The sequence below is a fragment of the Ptychodera flava genome, chromosome 3 (assembly GCF_041260155.1).
Source record: "Ptychodera flava strain L36383 chromosome 3, AS_Pfla_20210202, whole genome shotgun sequence".
NCBI classification, from domain to species: Eukaryota; Metazoa; Hemichordata; class Enteropneusta; family Ptychoderidae; genus Ptychodera; species Ptychodera flava.
Window position 1 is genome coordinate 7768744 of NC_091930.1, and position 20270 is coordinate 7789013.

Consider the following 20270-nt stretch of genomic DNA (forward strand, 5'->3'; position numbering starts at 1 on the left):
AAATCAGCTATTTCCAAAGAAAAGCCGACAACAACATGAAATTCAACAACAACCTATCATCGCTCAAACTATGAAACTCCGAAAAATAGTATTAGGCAAAGGCCTTAAAATTAATTCGGACGCCAACAAAACCAAACAGAATAAAACCACCTCAGGATTTCAACAAATAAAGTCGTAAAATGTGACTACGCTACATCGTGAGACACAAACAATCGCAACAACACAAATTCAAAGAAAAGTCAAATTGGGCTCAACAAACAACAAACACCAAAAACTTGAAAGCTATCTGAAGCTGCTAAACTCGCACTTCTAGAGATACCCTTTCAAACAAGGAAACAAAACATGTCGCGTGCTAAAGAATCGCGATAAACCAGCTTGCAAACAATAGACAATTTCGGAAAAAAAACCCTCGACAAGGGTCGGGTTTTCGTCATTGTCAACACAAACGATTACGTACTCGAATGCGAAAGGCAATTACGCAACGCTCAGTATTATACACAACAAGCCAGAACAAACAGTAAACAAAGTAAACGAGAACAAGCCCCGGGAACAAGCACATCAACCAGGATACTTGTGAGTATCTTGATCCAATAAACATAAAATCCGTACCCCCAGTGGTACTTATTGCCTAAAAATTCACAAACCTCCGCAAAAATCTAAAAGACACACCAGTCAAAACAAAATTTACCGAAGTAAAGAAACATAGAACAAACAAACCGAACCACCAAACGGACTCACAACGTGACCAAAAATTAATATACTTGCCTCGCTAATCGAAAAGCAAGACCACTAAAATGCATTAAAATAAATTTTCACAAACACAAACTAAGGAAAGAATCTACACCGCGACTGATGAGAAACCACAACCGGGTTTCGAAACGACTCTATCAACTTTTGTAACAACATAGGTCCGGCTGCGTCTCGCCATAAGCTTTCCCCACACAAACAAAACATTACCGTACACACTAATCCAAACTTCTCTACAAATATCCAAAGCGAAACAAACATTTTTATTAACACACACAATCGGATAAGAATGTAGGAACACATTTTCGAAACGAATCAAACACAAACTCGACACAAAAACATTTAGGATAGTTAGATGGGGACCTCTTTCACATTTTTTACATCTCGCTATACTGTCTATGATTCTAAAAATAAAGTCATCTGCCACTTTTTCTGTATACGCGGTTTGGCAAAACTCATCTCTTCAATCGAAAGTCGGGCGATTTCATGGTTCTTTGGGGTACGTCGAGCTTAAGGAATGTGGTTATATTCGCGATGTTTTATTCGAAATTATTTATTTCTTCTAGGGCAAATGCACGTAATTCATGCTGTTGGAAATACTGGCCGCTCATAAACAAGACAATAAACTCGATATCTGTGCATCTTTACTTTTATTGTCAAAGTACCATCGACACCCAAAAAAAACCAAATGGTTCAGTCCACGCGTGGGTTCAGTCCAGGTATTTGCAACGCCAGTCACCTAGGCGACGGTAATCCGCACCACTTATCACCATCGGGAAGGTACTCCTCCCCCTATACCACTGGCGATCCCACCCTCAAGGCACTGCGTCATTCGACCAAGCATTGTTATTGTAATTTCCTGCATAAAATTAACAGCGAGGTCAACCGGTCAAACTCTCTCGGCATTTTCTCTCATGGTAGCAACATACTGTAGATAGTCAAACGAAGAGAACTTAAAAATGGAACGTATTTAATTTTTTATACATTTTGAGCTTGAAATTCTTCTAAATGATCGATACAAATAACAGTTCAAAGATTTTTACGGGGTTTTATCAGTAAGATACGGCAAACGTAACCTGTTGAACGATCAAATTTCAGTGTTCACCGTGGCACACAAGCGCTCACTGTAGTCAGTAGCGAGGAGGACAGACAGGCACATAGTAAACTGCACGCAAATATGACTTTCTAAATATTCTTAAGTATTTTAAACAGGAAATTTCCTGTGAGAAATCTACTGGCAAAACGTATCTGAAAATGTTAACAATTTAATTGGCTCCCCTGCGCCAACTGTTACGGTGGTTCGATACATGATAACCGCCTTGGCCACGGCGGCAATCGCGTACCGTCTATCGAACCACACGTAACTGTGGCTACGTCGACGTCGCCCGTTGCAATGTTTTTGCTTCGCTGACGACAAACTGCTTTTCCGGATAGTAAAAAATCGTCCTATAAGATCCTATAATCCTCAGTTGTACGAGACAATATCTCTGATTTCTCCACGTGTTCACAAAGGTATGAGTTTAGTGTCGGCCCGTTTGGTGTCAACTGTTGATAGAATACAGTCACATAGGGGAAATATTTCCCATAATATTCACGAGATTAGGGGTCAAGGTTCATTCCTGAAAACATGCATACCAAGTGTCAAGCGTCGTACAAGCGATTTAAGAGAAAATAGCGTTTTTGACCGAAAGATCGCACAAATATATGACCTTGGGCCAATGAATGTCCAAGGAACACGATTGGAACTAATTTGGGAAAATTGGATGAGAGTAATTATTAGGAAAATGTAACGAAATCGAAATTTTTACAGCTGAAATTTTACAAAATGATAGAATAGTGCAAAATTTGAAATATTGTTCTCATCGGACAAAACTACGAAAACACAACGATTATTGCATACCCCTTTCATCAGATTCATTTTTATGAAAATAAGTTCATTTTTGTGTAAATGTACTTAAGAAACGAGACAAAATGCTTAAAATTTCTCTAATTGACGAATTTTGAGTCAGGGCACTTTTGAAATGCCCCTGACTTTTTCATGAATTTAAGGCTTCATAAACATTAAATTGAGTCAGGGCACATTTTAAAAGACCCTGACTGACTTAACTGTAAATCAATCGAAAAGCTTCATTTTGGTCGAGGAAAAATGACAAACTGAGATTATTACTAGTGTTTCAGTAATGAAGAAACTACAGACAAACTCTCATATTTTCATTCAAATGTGAATATTGTTCATATGTTTTGAACAATATTGCATTAGATACTATCATGCACTGATTCTTACTCATAAGATTTCAACAGCATCGTAAATTTTGTATAAAATTTTAAAGATGGTCAGCAAATATGGTGTAAAATTAGAGAAATTTCTAAAATTCTTGAGAAATTCTGCCAATCCAATTATCCCAATTTAGTTCCAATCGTGTTAAGGACAGACAGTGACAGATTCGAAGGTTTTCTGAAGTCTTCTTTCCGTACAAGGTAACACGACCTTCATTAGTTCATATACAACGCTATTAAGAGGAATGGTGGCCTAGACAGTTTCTTAGAGCTTTGCCATTCTCATATGAGGATGACTGTACTGACTTGATGTAGCAAAAAGGAAGGCCACTTAAAACATTTGCAAATCTTTATCGTCAAGTATTATCTAAAGTTAATCTGCTTGGGCCGTCGCCACATCCTAATGGAGATATTCAGTTGAGTGACTTTATTTAGCAGCAGCAATCTTTAGAGCCGCTTTCTCAGTAGTAAACACAAACAAAACATCTTACCTACAATGTTGGATTGTGCAAATACCATACCATCACTAGACAAACCGAAAGGCCGCAACTTAATTTATTGTTTGCTTATCACTAAAGTCGTAAAACCGTCTAGGGTTCCTTTGATCTCTGCACAATGTGCCCTGGCGGCCAATTTTGGTATTACACAGACACACAATTAAGACTTTGTTCAGAATCACGATGCAAGACTTATAAAGGACCAAGAAAAGCATGAAAAATCAATTTTGATTGTAAAGATAAAGAGCGTTACTGATAAATCTTCAAAAGAAGAATCAAACTCAGCTTGATAAAATAAGTTGTTTGTACGTCACAGGGAAACACACTTCAATAAGCAAAGAGAAAGCTCATTGACAGTGGAATCATAACTCACACTGTATCTTTGCTGCATCATCACACTCACTGAAAGGACAGTTTAATTTTAGCAACTGCACGACTCTTAACGATTTCATGTGAAACGTGTTCCAACCAATTTCTCTAAATGATTTACCACTCTCTGATTTAAGGTGTTGTTTGCGCCCGAGGCATTAGCCTCCCACACCAGCCTGAGTATCTATTCAATCCTCCACGTCCGTAAACTAATATGTGTCTCCGTCCAATATGCTTGCAGTCGTGTATAAACCCTCTGTTTAGGAGCAATATCTGTTGTATTGGGATTTAAAAGTACATATATCGCAAGTTTCAATGACTAAACAAAAATTCGACAGGTTTTTGAAATGGAAAAAAATGTAGATCAAAGTGCAAAAAAAGCAAATATTCCTGAACGATTGACTGAAATGATCCGTACAATTCCAGATTATTTCTTCATACAAGACAACATCTCAAGTTCTTTCAGTTTTTGTAAAGCTTAGAATTTCAGGTCAACTGATGATAGAATACAGTCACACAATTGATTCTTTCCTATAATATTCGCGAGATTAGGAGTCTGCTTATTACGTACGTTATTTACTTTTATGTGAAATCGTATTGTCAAATTGATCGTACAGTCCCAAGGGAGTTTTCAAAGTTCTATTTTAAGATTACAGGCAGACGGAGGTCACTTAACATTTAAAAGGTCCAAACATGGCGACAAGAAAACTTTGCTCGTTTGGTTCGATGTGGCCAACCAGCGTGAGTGCAGAAGAAAAAAAACAAACAAACAAACAAACAAAAAGAACATGGAATGATTATTACGGGCCTTAGCTTGAAAGAAGAAGAATTTCAGGTACATTTGAACTAATTCTTCTGCATGGTCCAATAAATACAAGTCGAATTATTAGAGTTGGCATCTGTTGCAATAAACAACACAATTACAACACTATGCTCTCTGTTGCATCAAACTAAAGTGATACAATCTACAATACAACAGCATAATATCGTCTTGTTATGTTGCACTGAATTAATGTTAACAAAATTAAGTATTTAATCAAGCAGTAATAAATGCCTTATAAATGACCAATAATAATAGGCATGAAACATCGTGTTTGATTGCAAGAGATAAAATGCGTCACTGGTAAATTACCAAAAGAATAATCAAACACATTTTTACAAATAAGTTATTCATACGTTTGTGCTCTTCGATTTCAAAAAAAAAAAAACACTTTTCTAAATTCACATTTTATGGTCACATGGAAAAACACTTCAATTATCACGGAGAATGCTAATTGACAGTAGAAGCATAATTCGTACGTGTCCTTACAGCATCATCACGCTCTGCGAAAGGACAGTTTAATTTTGAAAACTGAGCTAGCCTTAACGAACTCATGTGTGAAGCGTTCCAACCATTTCTCAAAATGATCGATCTGTATTTTTACCATTCTCTAATTTAAGGTGTTGTTTGCACCCGAGAGAATAGCTTCCCACCACAGCATGAGCATGTATTCATTGATCCAGGTCTGTACACCGTTGTGTATCTCTATCGTATATTATTTGTGCCCTGGCATAAAACTCTCTGTTCTTGCGCAATTTCTGTTGATCAGGGAAGTTAAAGTAAATATATTGCAAGTACTTGTGATTAAAAGAAAATTCGACAGATTTTTCAACATTAAAAAAAATAAACTCTATATGCAAAAAGCAAAACTTCCTTAATTTTTACATTAATTTATGCTTGAAGTTTAAATGTATTTCTAAAGTGGTTTTATACGAGACAATATCTCTGATTATCTCCACGTGTTCACAAAGGTAGGAGATTAGTGTTGACCTATTTGGTTTCAACTGTTGATAGAAAACAGTCACATAGAGGAAATTAACTCCCATAACATCACGAGATTAGGGGCCTAGGTTCATCCCTGGAAACATGCATACCAAGTGTCAAGCATCGGACAAGCGACTTAAGAGAAAATATCTTTTTTGACCGAAAAATCGCACAGATATATGACCTTTGGTCAAAAGATGTCCCAGGGTGGTGACTGATTCGAAGTTTTCTGAAGTTTTCTTTCCTGACAAGATAACACAATCGTCCTAAGTTCATATACAACGCTATTAAGAGGAATGGTGGCCTACACATTTACTTAGAGCTTTATCAGTGTCTGATGAGGATGACTTTATTAACTTGATGTAGCTGAAAGGAATTCTGCTGAAAATATTTGCAAATATTTATCGTCAAGTATGATCTAAAGTTAATCTGCCGGGCCGTCGCCACATCCTAATGGAGATATTCAGTTGAGTGACTTTATTTAGCAGCAGCAATCTTTAGAGCCACTTTCTCAGTAGTAAACACAAACAAAACATCTTACCTACAATGTTGGATTGTGCAAATACCATACCATCACTAGACAAACCGAAAGGCCGCATCTTAATTTATTGTTTGCTTATCACTAAAGTCTTAAAACCGTCTAGGGTTTCTTTGACCTCTGCACAATGTGCCCTGGCGGCCAAATTTTGGTATTACACAGACACACAATTAAGACTTTGTTCAGATCACGATGCAAGACTTATAAAGGACCAATAACAGCATGAAAAACCAATTTTGATTGTAAAGATAAAGAGCGTTACTGATAAATCGTCAAAAGAAGAATCAAACTCAGCTTGATAAATAAGTTGTTTGTACGTCACAGGGAAACACACTCCAATAATCAAAGAGAATGCTCATTGACAGTGGAATCATAACTCACACTGTATCTTTGCTGCATCATCACTCTCACTGAAAGGACAGTTTAATTTTAGAAACTTCACGACTCTTAACGATTTCATGTGAAACGTGTTCCAACCAATTTCTCTAAATGATTTACCACTCTCTGATTTCAGGTGTTGTTTACGCCCGAGCATTAGCCTCCCAACCCCGCCTGAGTATCTATTCTTTCCTCCACGTCCGTACACTAATATGTGTCTCTGTCCTATATGCTCGCACTCGAGTATAAACCCTCTGTTTAGGAGCAATTCCAATATTGGGATCTAAAAGTACATATATCGCAGGGTTCCATGACTAAACAAAAATTCGACAGGTTTTTGAATTGGAAAATAAATGTAGATCAAAATGCAAAAAAGCAAATATTCCTGAACGATTGACTGAAATGATCCGTACAATTCTAGATTATTTCTTCATACAAGACAATATCTCAAGTTCTTTCAGTGTTTGTAAAGCTTAGAATTTAGTGTGGATCTGTTTCATGTCAAGTGATGATAGAATAGAGTTACACAATTGATATTCTTTCCTATAATAATCGCGAGATTATGATTCTGCTTATTACGTATATTATATATTTTTATGTTAAATCTTATCGTCAAATTGATCGTACAGTCCCAAGGGAGTTTCATAATTCTATTTTCAAGATTACGGGCAGACGGAGGTCACTTCACATTTAAAAGGTCAAAACATGGCGACAATAAATCTTGGCTCGTTTGGTTCGATGTGGCCAACCAGCGTGAGTGCACAAAAAAAAAAAACAAACAAAAAGAAACAAAAAACAAAAAAGAACATGGAATGATTATTACGGGCCTTAGCTTGAAAGAAGAATAATTTCAGGTACATTTGAACAAATTCTTCTGCATGGTCCAATAAATACCATGTCGAATTATTAGAGTTGGCATCTGTTGCAATGGACGAACACAATTACAACACCATGCAGTCTGTTGCATCAAACTAAAGTGATACAATCTACAATACAACAGCATTGATATCGTCTTGTAATATTATGTTGCACTGAATTAATGTTAACAAAATTAAGTATTTATTCAAGCAGTAATAAATGACTTTGAATGACCGATAATAGTAGGCATGAAACATCGTTTTTGATTGCAAGAGAAAAAAATGCGTCACTGGTAAATTACCAAAAGAATAATCAAACAAATTTTTACAAATAAGTTATTCATACGTTTGTGCTCTTCGATTTCAAAAAATTCACTTTTCTAAATTCACACTTTATGGTCACAGGGAAACACACTTCAATTATCACCGAGGATACTCATTGACAGTAAAAGCATAATTCATACGTTTCCTTACTTCATCATCTCGCTCTGTGAAAGGACAGTTTAATTTTAAAAACTCAGAACGACCCTTAACGAACTCATGTGTGAAGCGTTCCAACCATTTCTCAAAATGATCGATCTGTATTTTTTACCATTCTCTAATTTAAGGTGTTGTTTGCACCCGAGAGAATAGCTTCCCACCACAGCATGAGCATGTATTCATTGATCAAGGTCTGTACACCGTTGTGTATCTCTATCGTATATTATTTGTGCCCTGGCATAAAACTCTCTTTCCTTGCGCAATTTCTGTTGATCAGGGATGTTAAAGCACATATATTGCAAGTCTTGTGATTAAAAGAAAATTCGACAGGTTTTGAACATTAAAAAAATAAGCTCTATATGCAAAAAGCAAAACTTCCTTAATTTTTACATTAATTTATGCTTGAAGTTTAAATGTATTTCTAAAGTGGTTTTATACGAGACAATATCTCTGATTATCTCCACGTGTTCACAAAGGTAGGGTTTAGTGTTGACCTATTTGGTTTCAACTGTTGATAGGAGACAGTCACATAGAGGAAATTAACTCCCATAACATCACGAGATTAGGGGCCCAGGTTCATCCCTGGAAACATGCATACCAAGTGTCAAGCATCGGACAAGCGACTGAAGAGAAAATATCGTTTTTGACCGAAAAATCGCACAGATATATGGCCTCCGGTCAAAAGATGTCCCAGGGTGGTGACTGATTCGAAGGTTTTCTGAAGTTTTCTTTCCTGACAAGATAACACAATCGTCCTAAGTTCATATACAACGCTATTAGGAGAAATGGTGGCCTACACATTTACTTAGAGCTTTGCCATTCTCATATGAGGATGACTGTACTGACTTGATGTAGCAGAAAGGAAGGCTGCTTAAAATATTTGCAAATCTTTATCTTCAAGTATGATCTAAAGTTAATCTGCTTGGGCCGTCGCCACATCCTAACGGAGATATTCAGTTGAGTGACTTTATTTAGCAGCAGCAACCTTTAGAGCCGCTTTCTCAGTAGTAAACACAAACAAAACATCTTACCTAAAATGTTGGATTGTGCAAATACCATACCATCACTAGACAAACCGAAAGGCCGCATCTTAATTTATTGTTTGCTTATCACTAAAGTCTTAAAACCGTCTAGGGTTTCTTTGACCTCTGCACAATGTGCCCTGGCGGCCAAATTTTGGTATTACACAGACACACAATTAAGACTTTGTTCAAGATCACGATGCAAGACTTATAAAGGACCAATAACAGCATGAAAAATCAATTGTGATTGTAAAGATAAAGAGCGTTACTGATAAATCGTCAAAATAAGAATCAAACTCAGCTTGATAAATAAGTTGTTTGTACGTCACAGGGAAACACACTTCAATAAGCAAAGAGAATGCATATTGACAGTGGCATCATAACTCACACTGTATCTTTGCTGCATCGTCACTCTCACTGAAAGGACAGTTTAATTTTAGAAACTTCACGACTCTTAACGATTTCATGTGAAACGTGTACCAACCAAATTCTCTAAATGATTTACCACTCTCTGATTTCAGGTGTTGTTTACGCGCGAGGCATTAGCCTCCCACCCCAGCCTGAGTATCTACTCATTCCTCCACGTCCGTACACTAATATGTGTCTCTGTCCTATATGCTTGCACTCGTGTAAACCCTCTGTTTAGGAGCAATTCCAATATTGGGATCTAAAAGTACATACATCGCAGGGTTCCATGACTAAACAAAAATTCAACAGGTTTTTGAAATGAAAAACAAATGTAGATCAAAATGCAAAAAAGCAAATATTCCTGAACGATTTACTGAAATGATCCGTACAATTCTAGATTATTTCTTCATACAAGACAACATCTCAAGTTCTTTCAGTGTTTGTAAAGCTTAGAATTTAGTGTGGATCTGTTTCATGTCAAGTGATGATAGAATAGAGTTACACAATTGATATTCTTTCCTATAATAATCGCGAGATTAGGATTCTGCTTATTACGTATATTATATATTTTTATGTTAAATCTTATCGTCAAATTGATCGTACAGTCCCAAGGGAGTTTCAAAATTCTATTTTCAAGATTACGGGCAGACGGAGGTCACTTCACATTTAAAAGGTCAAACATGGCGACAATAAATCTTGGCTCGTTTGGTTCGATGTGGCCAACCAGCGTGAGTGCACAAAAAAATAAAAAATGAACAAACAAAAAAAAAAAAAACAAAAAAGAACATGGAATGATTATTACGGGCCTTAGCTTGAAAGAAGAATAATTTCAGGTACATTTGAACAAATTCTTCTGCATGGTCCAATAAATACCATGTCGAATTATTAGAGTTGGCATCTGTTGCAATGGACGAACACAATTACAACACAATGCAGTCTGTTGCATCAAACTAAAGTGATACAATCTACATACAACAGCATTGATATCGTCTTGCTATATTATGTTGCACTGAATTAATGTAAACAAAATTAAGTATTTATTCAAGCAGTAATAAATGACTTTTGAATGACCGATAATAATAGGCATGAAACATCGTTTTTGATTGCAAGAGAAAAAATGCGTCACTGGTAAATTACCAAAAGAATAATCAAACAAATTTTTACAAATAAGTTATTCATACTTTTGTGCTCTTCGATTTCAAAAAATTCACTTTTCTAAATTCACACTTTATGGTCACAGGGAAACACACTTCAATTATCACCGAGGATACTCATTGACAGTAAAAGCATAATTCATACGTTTCCTTACTTCATCATCACGCTCTGTGAAAGGACAGTTTAATTTTAAAAACTCAGAACGACCCTTAACGAACTCATGTGTGAAGCGTTCCAACCATTTCTCAAAATGATCGATCTGTATTTTTTACCATTCTCTAATTTAAGGTGTTGTTTGCACCCGAGAGAATAGCTTCCCACCACAGCATGAGCATGTATTCATTGATCAAGGTCTGTACACCGTTGTGTATCTCTATCGTATATTACTTGTGCGCTTGCATAAAACTCTCTTTCCTTGCGCAATTTCTGTTGATCAGGGATGTTAAAGTACATATATTGCAAGTACTTGTGATTAAAAGAAAATTCGACAGGTTTTTGAACATTAAAAAAAATAAGCTCTATATGCAAAAGCAAAACTTCCTTAATTTTTACATTAATTTATGCTTGAAGTTTAAATGTATTTCTAAAGTGGTTTTATACGAGACAATATCTCTGATTTTCTCCACATGTTCACAAAGGTAGGAGTTTAGTGTTGACCTATTTGGTTTCAACTGTTGATAGGAGACAGTCACATAGAGGAAATTAACTCCCATAACATCACGAGATTAGGGGCCTAGGTCATCCCTGGAAACATGCATACCAAGTGTCAAGCATCGGACAAGCGACTTAAGAGAAAATATCGTTTTTGACCGAAAAATCGCACAGATATATGACCTTTGGTCAAAAGATGTCCCAGGGTGGTGACTGATTCGAAGGTTTTCTGAAGTTTTCTTTCCTGACAAGATAACACAATCGTCCTAAAATCATATACAACGCTATTAGGAGAAATGGTGGCCTACACAGTTTCTTAGAGCTTTGCCATTCTCATAGAGGATGACTGTACTGCCTTGATGTAGCAGAAAGGAAGGCTGCTTAAAACATTTGCAAATCTTTATCGTCAAGTATGATCTAAAGTTAATCTGCCGGGGCCGTCTCCACATCCTAACGGAGATATTCAGTTGAGTGACTTTATTTAGCAGCAGCAACCTTTAGAGCCGCTTTCTCAGTAGTAAACACAAACAAAACATCTTACCTAAATGTTGGATTGTGCAAATACCATACCATCACTAGACAAACCGAAAGGCCGCATCTTAATTTATTGTTTGCTTATCACTAAAGTCTTAAAACCGTCTAGGGTTTCTTTGACCTCTGCACAATGTGCCCTGGCGGCCAAATTTTGGTATTACACAGACACACAATTAAGACTTTGTTCAGGATCACGATGCAAGACTTATAAAGGACCAATAACAGCATGAAAAACCAATTTTGATTGTAAAGATAAAGAGCGTTACTGATAAATCGTCAAAATAAGAATCAAACTCAGCTTGATAAATAAGTTGTTTGTACGTCACAGGGAAACACACTTCAATAAGCAAAGAGAATGCATATTGACAGTGGAATCATAACTCACACTGTATCTTTGCTGCATCATCACACTCACTGAAAGGACAGTTTAATTTTAGCAACTGCACGACTCTTAACGATTTCATGTGAAACGTGTTCCAACCAATTTCTCTAAATGATCGTTTTGTTTGCTTTTACCACTCTCTGTTTAAGGTGTTGTTTACACCCGAGGCATTAGCCTCCCACCCCAGCCTGAGTATCTATTCATTCCTCCACGTCTGTACACTAATGTGTCTCTGTCCTATATGCTTGCACTCGTGTATAAACCCTCTGTTTAGGAGCAATTTCCGTTGTATTGGGATTTAAAAGTACATATATCGCAAGTTTCCGTGACTAAACAAAAATTCGACAGGATTTTGAAATGGAAAACAAATGTAGATCAAAATGCAAAAAAGCGAATATTCCTGAACGATTGACTGAAATGATCCGTACAATTCCAGATTATTTCTCCATACAAGACAACATCTCAAGTTCTTTCAGTGTTTGTAAAGCTTAGAGTTTCATGTCAACTGTTGATAGAATACAGTCACACAATTGATATTCTTTCCTATAATATTCGCGAGATTAGGAGTCTGCTTATTACGTACGTTATTTACTTTTATGTGAAATCGTATTGTCAAATTGATCGTACAGTCCCAAGGGAGTTTCAAAATTCTATTTTCAAGATTACATGCAGGACGACGGTCACTTCACATTAAAAGGTCCAAACAATCCGTGACAAAACGCGGCCACTCTGTTTACCGCAACGAAATTTTAATAAGGAAATTTGACAATAGATTTTTTGTCGATTTTTCTTGTACGCTAAAATCTATAGAATATTGAAATGTACCCATATTTCTATTTCATATTTCTAATATAAGCGTATCATTTCGAAATAAGCATAATGGTAATTCCGGCTAGCAGATTGCGGCCAACGCGAAGCCTTGTTCACTCACCAGCCCGACGTAATTGAAAATAGGAAATGCAGGTATTTTACTATTTCCAATGTGGTGCAGACATGCACAGTGGCATGCTGCGTTGCTCACGCAGACGTCAGAGAGGGTGCGTCGCACGGTAATTGTTACACTGTAACACAGCCCCTCGGAGGGACTGTGACTGTAAATACATTCATCGAATCATCAGCCCGGAAGTGGATTCGTATTTGGTGCCAGGTTTGCTCTTCACCTTAGTGTGGTTCTCTAGTGGAAATTCCGATACCCACACGTATTCTCAAAATCATCAGTGGAAAAGCGTGAGTTTTTTGTTCACCATCTAGGCCCGTGAAAACATGTACTTTTTGCAAAGGTTTATCAATAAAGGATTAGAATAACACTTTGAAATATGGTAAACAATGTTCTTACACGTACAACCATTTTAGCGCTGAGGTGAAAATGTGACTATTTAATAAGGGCATCATCATGAACACGTTTTTTTTTTCTGTAAGGTGTCTTGTTGCCCAAGACTGTAATAGTGGTGGTCAGCTGTCAGACAACAACAAAGATTACACTGATGTGTCAAGACAATGTTATTGGTCTTGACATGGTTGTAACTGTATCTGCAATTATTTCACTGACTCTTAATTAATTAGGTACTGTTTTTCTGGTTCATATTTCTCCTATATTTCGCACTATTATAAGGGCGTCTTTTTCTTGAGAACCCAGATCCAAGTAAGGAGTATTTTGAAATTTTGCGTAACAAGCATAGCTACCCAGCTTTTCCTGTGAGCGCCTAGACATCCACATCGTCCGCTCGCATGGCTCGTTAGCCAGACAGGAGTCTTCCACTAACTACTGATTTCGGGAAGCATCCAGCTGCCCGAACAGCAGGCCTTGGCAAGCGAAGATGAGACATCCAACGCGTATACCAAAATGGTCTGCTATGTGCGAGTCAATAAATCTTTCAAACCAAACAATGCCTGGGAGAGATGTTTTCTTCTTGGTACAGTTTGTCAAAGCGCCCAACTGTTGTCATGGCCTGTTTGGGACGGGGTAAACAAAACTTAGACTATCGATAGCCCATTGTGCCTTTCCTTTTCTATTATTGTTGTCTCTCGCACATACGGGGTCTGGGTGGGGCCCGGGACTGGGCCGCAAGCGTAGCGCCGAAGGCGCGAGTCAGGAATGCACCTGGTGGTGTCACTGTCGGGGGAAATGGGTAAGCTTATCCATGCGTGGTCTAAAATCACGGGGAGGGAGTCACTGTTTTTTATTCCCTATCACTTGTCCGTGAAATAGAGAAAAAAGGGTACGAAATGGCGCAAACGACTATCGACGGTCTCAGACTTAAGGAAACGTTGTTTCGTTTCAAGAATGTCCGATTTTGGAGTCCATTTTTCATTGTGTAGCGTAATTATTACTTTTCGTGCATGCAATGCCTGTACGAAATTTAGTTTGGCGGTCCATTGAGGGAAAAAGATCACGTGCCCTAGACTGTCATTCAAGTTAGAATAGGGGATCTGCCATCTCTCGTTTCGAGCTAATTACGTCATCACATACCTCAAGGGTCAGTGTATCTTAACGTCAAAATCTGTTCAATTCGCATGATACAGTTTTGTTACAATGTAATCATTATCTAATTACGTCGGACTCCTTCTGCTGCCTGGTTTTGCGCCACTAAATGTCATTACGCATGTCTGCACCAAATTGAAAATAGGAAATAGCCTGCATTCCTATTTTTCAATTTACCCACTCTGATAATAACTGGAAAGGGCGATTGGCCGCTTTCTGCCACGCAGTAGCACCATAATGCTTATTTCGAAATGATAAATTGATATTGAAAATAGAAAAAAAGAAATAGGGTGTATTTCAATATGCGACATATTTTAGCCCAGCATGAAAATCAACAAAAAATCTATTTTCGAATTCCTTTATTGAAAACAGATTGGCCGTGATTTGTCACGGATTCCAGTGGCACCAATATGCTTATTTCGAAATGATAAATTTATATTGCAAATAGAAAATAGAAATATAGTATATTTCAATATGCGACAGATTGTAGCTCACCACTAAAATCAACGAGAAAAATTTATTTTCAAATTCCTTTCTTGAAATCTCGATGTAGTAAACACATTGGTCGCGATTTGTCACGGATTCTTGATGTTAGTCGTATTCATTTTCTACATGTATATCCTCATTCTTAATAGGTTAGTTTTTTGGTCACATCACTCGGGTATCACATAGAGTGTTTTTATGGTAGGGGAAGGAATTGTAACTGAAACGCGCCACTTTTTAAATCAGCACGCCATTCACGAAAACTCCATGACCTCACCGACGAAGAAGAAAAACTTTAAAAAACACGATGTGAACTAATTAGATATATTGGTCTTTATATTTTTCAAATTTCTCAAACGTGTTTGGTGCCCTACAGGGGAATGTTGCCATATTACAAATTACTAACATGCTTAAAAAAGAAAGTAAAAAAAAACACAGATGAACTTATATTTGTTCATTAAACCGACAGCAGTTTACTATCAAATTATCCCAAATTAGTTCCGATAGTGTTTTTGTCTGTTGTGACAAATGTAAACGTGTTATATGCTTAACAGATAGGCCCTAATGAGAGATATTCAGTTTCACACTGCCAGAACAAGTAAAATCACATATCTTGAACATTATTTGACAATATTGGGCTTTGGATGGATTAATAGGCCTATATTTTAAGCCTTTGTTTGCTTCTACGTCATTTCAAAAGTACACACTGATAAACATCTCAGTTAAACTTGAAAAAGGGAGCTTGTTCCTGAGAAGCTGATTGTAGTAGTTAAAATATGCACACTTAAGATACTTAATTCAAAATGAAGGGGCTACCAGAGCAGCACAACCTGCGGTGACTTCTCATCAGTTAATGAGACATGGGAGATGGCGTTCAGTTACACCCACAGGAAATCGCTTAATTCCCCTTTATTTAGATGCGTACTTGCAATATTCTGAAGGAATCAAAATGTACTTAAATGCTCGCAAGTGTGAATGCAAATATTCAAGTTAGGGATGAATCTTTACAGAAGTTTCCAAATGACAACATTAAGGAGATGCCATTGTTTGACGAGAGTACGTGGCAAAATATAAGCTGTCATGTAAATTTGTTAGGTTTGCGTCTTGACGAACACGTTTACCTTGGCAGTGATACCTTTATAATGGTGTGTCAGTTACGAAAAGAAATTATCTTTCATGTTCGGTTAAACTAACATTCAAGTTTATTTGTATGTCGACTTAGAAATCTGGATGTCTTACGTTTCTCGGCCACTCAAATTCAACTTGTTTTAAATACATCTCATTATATAGACATTGGTGTAAAGTTAATTATTGTGTGCTCAGCGCCTTAGCAAACGTTGATAGGTAGAAATAACTTAGCATACCTGTTTTTAAAATCGCAGTCAGTCGTCAAGCAATCCCCAGCACAGAGGTCTCGGTAATCGCACGGACCTGTGTAACAAATGCACGATGTAAGGACCAAAGCACGTATGCTACTCTACCACCAGTATGTTTCCCGTCCCTTGGCAGCGTCTCTTAAGTACATGTTCATGCCATTCACATGCAAATGAGGTATTTGGGCACAGCGGCTCATCGATTTTGAAAAGCATTAATTTTAATTTCGTTTTTCATGGCAAAGGGGAAACAAACTTCAATTATCACAAATGAGCACATTTGCATTGAAATTATAAATAACACTGAATGCTTGTCGCATCGCCACTTACTGTGAAAAGTAGTTTTAGTAACTGTCCTGACTGATCTTCCAACCCATTTCTCATAATGATCTGTCTGTACGCTTAACCACTCTCTCCTTAAGATTTTGTACACCTATCACCTCACTGCCTAAGCATAAACTTATTCCCTTTGGGGTCTGTAGAACATTTGTGTCTCTGTCATTTATCTTTTTGTATTGGTGGACCAAGCCACTGTTTCTTATTTACTCATCTACGCTACACTTCTGTCATAACTTGAAGCTGAAACTGACGACTAGTGTTCACGTAGAACTTGATCTTGTTTCTTGAATACGGCCTAGCCACTGATAGATACATAAGTCTGTGAGTCTGCCCGTGCCTGAGTCGGTCTTCGTTGATAGTTTTTTTTGTTTTTGTTTTTCTGTGAGTTATGTGTTCATTTATACAGTATCGTGTCTGTCGGATACAGACGCCATGGAGAATACAAAAAGATAAAATACAATACTTTGATTTCTACCAACATTAGAACAGATGCAAAAGTACAAATTCACGTGCCCGTGCTACAATTCTTTTGTTTTAAACCCATGCTAGGAATAAATAAAAACGGCACTAGTAGCTCAATTTTACGATTGGTTGATGCACAGAAAATGGGTAGTTCGCAGAATACCTCCATGAGAAAAATAAGTTGCTGAGTAAAATTTTAAAATCTGTAAACTAGCAAGACCATGTTTTAGATACCGTGCTGGCATTTCGTGGCGCCCCATTGCTCTTGTCGAGAGGAATTGCGTGGGATTCATCGCGTCCACGTACGCGAATATATCGAGAGCGTAAAATATTAATTTTCTTTGCGCCGGTTTGGAAGATCATGACACTTTTTGTGTTATCTAAAACACTCAAACCACACAAATATATGACCTCGAGGTGGTAGGATGGCGACTGATTCTCGACTTTTATAGTAATCTTTCGGAAACAGATGACAAAAAAGTTCTAAGTTCATTTTCTGTACTTGCCATATCAAAAGAGTGGGCTAGCCTGTTTCTAAGAGATTTTGCAGTCTCGTTCTGCGTCCTTAGTCACACTTAATAGGATATTTCATTTGGATTTCAACTGGATTTAGATGCAGAGCTATTTTGAAATCTTTTTCTCAATACACAACAAATCAAGAAATGTTGCTGATAAGGACTGGTCAGTTTCTTCGGCCTGGGGGGGGGGGCCGGTGGATTATTTTTTGCCGACGTCAAAAAGTGGCTGACCCCCCTATTCCAAATTTTGAAAACAGGGTGACCCCCCCGCACGCGACAACTGTAATATGTAATAATATAATACTGTAATATATATATATATATATATATATATATATATATATATATATATATATATATATATATATATATATAATATATATATATATGTAATATTATATATATATATATTTATATATATATATATTATATATATATAATATTTTACATACATTTATATTTTAACAGTCATTCTGTGTTTTAATGAAATTGTTGGCATGTCAGTTGTAAGATAGGAATTTCAAAGTGTCAATCTTAAAGTTTGAATACAGTACATTTTGAATGAGCTGTGAATGTATTTCACACTTTCTATGCTTAACCAGATGTACTGAACTGTTGTACAGAAATGGATGTCAATCATTAATATCAAACAGGAAAAAGCAGTAAATCAAAAACTTTGATGGGTGTTAAGACTTGCCAGCCATCCAAAATCTCCTGAGGAACCATAGAGAGGCATTTTAGCCAAATCTGATGTGTGCAGAGTCTGAGATGACCTTTTCTTGTAACATTGATATTTGTGCATGTTGCTTTCTCATACTGAATTCTCATAGAGAGAACAGAAAAATATCAGGAATTTGTCATGCTTTTCATATGAAATGCAGATTTCATAATAGTACACTTTCACTTAGCAAACATCAAGATATCTCTGGCATATATTTCTGATTTATTAAAGTATGGCGCCCGAAGGGCGCGGAGAAAAATATAAAACATCCTGATATCTCTGATATATGTCTTGTATATTAAAGTAATGCACAGGAAGGGTGTGCTGAAAAATGTCTGATATATTAAAGTAATGTGCTCAAAGAGCACGCTGAAAAATATTGAACATACATATATCTCTGATATATGTATGCCTGATATGTTAAAGTTGGGCTTGCTAAAAAATATGTCTGATTGTTAAAGTTACGCGCCCGAAGGGCGCGCCGAAAAATGCAACTAGATGAAATTTGTGGCTGACACGATGCATTTTAGGCAATGATGAGCCTGTGTCGAAATTCAAAAACACACTGACCCCCCCTATGGGCATTTCAAAAACATGGTGACCCCCCCTATCACCAAAGTCAAAAACAGGGTGACCCCCCCCATGAATCCACCGCCCCCCCCCAGGCCGAAGAACTGACCAGTCCCTAATGTCTCATTGTACATATAACCATGAATCACTCGACTAAACCAAGGTCATGATCAAATTTGAGTTAATTTTTCCTTATAATTAAAGTCGTAAAAACGTCTAACAGCTTCTTTGACCTGTACTCAACGCGCTCTGCTTGTTTGTATTTGTGATTTAACTCAGTGGATAGACACAAAGGTATTTTGTGTACCACACTTCCCTTTTTCATCAACAATGATGGTGATAATATATATATATATATATATATTATATATATATATATATATTATATATATATATATATATGTATGTATGTATATGTGTCTGTCTGTCTGTCTGTCTGTCTGTGTCTATGTGTGTGTATGTATATTACATACTTATTTATATATTTATAGATAGATAGATAGATAGATAGATTAAAGGCCTATACTATAAAAACTGGTAAGTAGTACAAAATGGGAGTACGGGACTATATATTATATGTTTATATGATTCTATCGAAGTATACAAATGTCTGCGTTGGAAATTACAGTGTTCGATGCGAAATGCAGAATGTTATAAATAATACCACGAACTCCTTCAAGTACAGAGTTCGTGTAAAGAGATATCAGAACCCCATGACATGTGAGTGCAACCGCGCCGTGCTAGCGGTATTTGCACGAGTCCTGCGGTGTATTCAGCAACAGTCCTTTCACGAACGAAGCGAGATACACGAATGCAAATACCGTTGGCACGGCGCGATTGCACTTATGGGCAATGGGGTTCTGTTATTATTACATATGTTCTATCCTTTATTTGCATCATTCATCGAGAGAATTGACGATTAGTCGAGCGTACTACTTGAATGTCCCGTCAAAGCTTCAGCTCGACCCTGCGGAGTTATACAACATTGACATCGCTGTAATGGGGCACCAAATCAGCTTTCACTTTTCATTGTTCAACGCCGCCACACCCTCTATTTTGCTTGGCATAACTATTGTTTACTTGTTTATCCAGTATGACGTCTGAGGAACGTAACGTCGGGGAGCTCAAACTCTGCTCGCGATCGCTCACACATACGTAGCAACATACTATAGATAGTCAAACGAAGAGAACTTTGAAAATGGAACGCTTTAATTTTTTATACT

General features: G+C 37.0%; 1 protein-coding gene across 1 annotated transcript in view; it reads right to left on the reverse strand.

Moving 5' to 3' along the window:
- LOC139129483 (transient receptor potential cation channel subfamily M member 2-like) overlaps positions 1-16558 on the reverse strand; it is a 54818-nt gene extending 38260 nt beyond the window's left edge. Inside the window, exon 1 of the mRNA XM_070695120.1 lies at positions 16429-16558. The gene's annotated coding sequence lies outside the window, so the exon portion shown is untranslated. The remainder of the gene's footprint in view (positions 1-16428) is intronic.
- Between the last annotated feature and the right edge of the window lie 3712 nt (positions 16559-20270).